This window comes from Salarias fasciatus, chromosome 18 (genome assembly GCF_902148845.1).
Source record: "Salarias fasciatus chromosome 18, fSalaFa1.1, whole genome shotgun sequence".
Taxonomy (NCBI): domain Eukaryota; kingdom Metazoa; phylum Chordata; class Actinopteri; order Blenniiformes; family Blenniidae; genus Salarias; species Salarias fasciatus.
The window spans coordinates 19,586,347-19,589,963 of NC_043762.1; the positions used below are offsets into that span (position 1 = coordinate 19,586,347).

The 3,617-nt window shown below is 51.3% G+C and overlaps 1 pseudogene; it reads left to right on the plus strand.

The window, feature by feature from the left end:
• The first annotated feature begins 394 nt into the window (after positions 1-394).
• On the plus strand, positions 395-2,752 carry LOC115405505 (C-X-C chemokine receptor type 4-like; annotated as a pseudogene).
• Positions 2,753-3,617: the final 865 nt, after the last annotated feature.

Here is a 3,617-nt window from a genome sequence, read left to right on the forward strand (position 1 = left end):
TGCTTCGTATGGGACCCTGACGAAAACCAGACAAGTGTGTTCAGAGTCCGGTCGGGGTCGACGCTCCTGCTCCTTGTCCTGATTTAACCGAGCGTGGAGCCCGGAGACGCACAGATTGCTTATTGTCCGATTCTCATCTGCATTCTTTCCTATTGCCAATTGGACCCGATTATCACGAGCCAGAGGTCTCAGAGCTGAAACAATTCAAGCGACTCAGTATCCTGTGGCAGATCGACTATCAGCACCTGACACCTCGAAAACAGGAAAAACTTTTCAACAGGAACCCAGATGTGTTGGAGCCCTTTGGGGGAGGAGCCTGGAAATGCCTATATAACCCCAGCGGAGGCTCTTCTCAGCTTCACCCTGCAGCCGGAGGAGAGCAGCCGTCCCCATCATGTCGTACTATGAGGTAAGAGCGGCTCAGTCCAGTCTGGGACGTTGGATGTCGGTTCGCAGCCGTCGTTCTCATCGTGCCGCCGTCTCTCCGCAGCACATCGTCTTGGACTACGACTACAACGACACGGGCTCTGGTTCTGGTCCGGGTCCGGGTTCCTGGGGTCGATCTGGAGGAGCCGTGCGACGTGGAGCACGTCATGTCGGCCGAGCTGCAGCAGGTCTTCCTGCCCGTGGTCTACGCGCTCATCTTCACCCTGGGCATCACCGGGAACGGCCTGGTGGTCATAGTGCTGGGCTGCCAGCGCAGGTGAGAGCCGCGACCGAGGACTGGCGGTTGAATCTTATCTCCTGGTTGTTGTTGATTGAAAATGACCGGACGCTCTCTTCACTGACAGATCGAAACGCAGCCTCACCGACTGCTATCGCCTGCACCTCTCGCCGCCGACCTGCTGTTCGTCCTGGCGCTGCCGTTCTGGGCGGTGGACGCGGCGCTGCCGACTGGCGCTTCGGAGCGGGCCGCCTGCGTCCGGCGTGCACGTGATCTACAACGGTCAACCTGTACGGCAGCGTGCTCATCCTGGCGTTCATCAGCCTGACCGCTACTTGGCGGTGGTTCGAGCGACGGACACGAACACCGGCGGTCTGAGGCAGCTCCTGGCGTACAGGCTGGTGGTATGTAGGTGAGTGTCGGAAAGCGAAGGCTGCCTTCTGCCGTCTGTCCTCTTCCTCGCCGCGTCATCCTCACACCGTCGCCGACTCTTCATCTCCTCGCCTCTGCAGGTGCCTGGCTGCCTGCTGGTCTGTTGGCCGTGCCGGATTTGATATTTGCTCGGACTCAGGAGGGAGGCGAGGGTTCCACGCTCTGCCAGAGATTCTACCCGGCGGACAACGCGCCGCTTTGGGTCGCCGTCTTCCACCTGCAGCTGGTGCTGGTGGGCCTGGTGATCCCCGGCCTGGTTCTCCTGGTGTGCTACTGCGTCATCGTCACCAGGCTGACCCGCGGCCCTCTGGGGGGCCAGAGGCAGAAGCGGCGGGCCGTCAGGACCACCATCGCGTTGGTGCTCTGCTTCTTCGTGTGCTGGCTCCCCTACGGAGCGGGCATCTCTGTGGACCCCTGCTGGCGGCTGGAGGTCCTGCCCCGGAGCTGCAGGCTGGAGGCCGCTCTAGGCGTGTGGCTGGCGGTGGCTGAGCCAATGGGCGTTCGCTCACTGCTGCCTCAACCCGCTGCTGTACGCCTTTCTCGTGGCGGGCTTCAAGAGTTCGGCCCGCAGGGCGCTCACTCTGAGCCGGGCCTCCAGCCTGAAGATGTTACCTCGGAGACGCCCCGGCGCCTCCACCACCACAGAGTCCGAGTCCTCAGTTTACATTCCAGCTAGTGTTTGCTTGTCTTGCCAGTGTATGTGTGTGTTATGTATATATTGTATATTTAGTATGTATAATATGTATATATGATTAATCTTACACAAAGTATGTGAGAGAGACTTGCTGGCTCAAGACTCTTTATTCATAGTAGCAATTTGCTGTTGTGCTTATATACTGTTGCGGATGTTTGGAATAAAATACCACAAAACCATCATACTTGTATGTGACTTTTTTGTACCTTTTTTCCCTGCATACACTTCCAATTGCTCTACAACAGCTTGTGTTCTCATCCACCTCCAAAATTTCAGAGCCCAGCACAGAATCACTCAGAGCTTTATCAAAGGAATCACACAGAAATCAATCAGGATCAATAAGTCTCGATCAAACACGTTTGATCTAACTGTAGCCTGCATACCTGTCAACTTGTTAGAAGACCTCAGGAAATGACAGTCAAATGCTTGATCTTCGATGTGCTTGGGTGGAAAAACGAGGACAGATTTTTGCAGATAGAAGTTAATAAGTTTACATCAGGCGGCAGTGAGACCGTGGTTGTAACATTCGATATTATGAAACATCTCCCTGTCTTGTTTTCTTTTGTTGCCTCATAATTCATCTGAGTGCCATCTGAATCCATTGATCCAGAGAGTGATCACAGCGGGTGCTTTGAAAAATGAAACTGTGCTTTTCAAGCCGTGACATGTGACACCCAGGTGTCCCTGAGTCGGTGTGTGTGTGGCTGTTTACGGATCTGTTTGTGTTGGTGTGTTTTTTTTTTTTCTTCTTCTTCTCAAGATTGATGTTAATGACATAAACAGTTTGCTTCTTCTTTGTGGGAGAGAAGGGAGCATGCGGGGGGTCAGGAGGTCCATTTTTCCAGCGCTCTAAAGTGCACACATACACACTAAAGTGCTTCCCACAGGCCTACTTCCACTTGGACGTAAGAGGAACAGAAGCTGGAAGTTTAACCGTGTCCTGTTTCCTGGAGCAGAGATGAGAGGAGCAGGGGATGAAGAGTAACGCCGTGAGAGAGGCGTGGAGGAAAAATACAGTAAGTCAGCAGCACCACAATGAAGTGTGAGCAACGCAACACACACACTGCTCTGTCACTACATCCTGTCAGCTGCTTATAGAAGTGTTTGAAGAGAATTTTATACAGATTTTAAAAGTCCCTCACATTTACCTGATACCTTTTAACGCTGGGCACCCCCAACCCCCCACAGCATATGTAGGTATACATACACACACACACACACACATACACACACATGCACTGCATTTACGTCTATTCATAGTGTATTCAAAACAGGAAAGACTTCCTGCAGCTCATTTTAGGAAAAACAAGCAGCTTAAACAATCAAACAGCCGAGCAGCAACACAGAGAGCCGTTAATAAGAGCATCAGTCACTGATTTCAAAGACCAGAGGCTGCGTCTCACACACAACCCATGTGGTGATATAAGGCCCGAAGAAATGAATATCACAACCTTAATGCAGGTAGTCTTCAACTTTCAATCTCAGTTATAACTGTTTCCACACATTTAGTCTTCAGTTTTACCTGATGAAAACACCAAATGTCTCATGCGGGCAGTGTCAGGTGGGTTTATCTCTCACTGCTTTCTGGGCTGAATTTTTATTTCTTTTTTACTGATGATTGATTGAAAAAAATGGTCTTGGTATTAATTTTCACTGAAGGGTAAAATGAAAATAACCTCTAAAAATCCCCTCTTTTGTTTCAGTCTGGCCTCTTCCTCTTTTACAACATTGTTCAATCACACATACTTCAGTTCATGCATGCGTGCACAATACACGCACACACACACACACACACACACACACACACACACCACACACACACACACA